Below are 220 nucleotides of genomic sequence, written 5' to 3' on the forward strand. Positions count from 1 at the left end.
TGGGCAGGGACTGTGGCAGTTCCGGGTGATGCCATTTGGACTCTGTAATGCTCCAACCACCTTTGAGAGATTGATGGAGCAGGTCCTCAAGGACATTCCCAGAACCTGCTGCGTAGTTTACCTGGACAACTTGGGGCCGTCGTGTCTGTCGAGGGGCTGGAGGTGAAAACGCTGTATGCGCAGTGGAGCAGCCTGGGGCTGCACGACGGCCTTCTCTACC

The sequence above is a fragment of the Monopterus albus genome, unplaced genomic scaffold, assembly GCF_001952655.1.
Source record: "Monopterus albus unplaced genomic scaffold, M_albus_1.0 scaffold130.1, whole genome shotgun sequence".
Classification (NCBI taxonomy): Eukaryota; Metazoa; Chordata; class Actinopteri; order Synbranchiformes; family Synbranchidae; genus Monopterus; species Monopterus albus.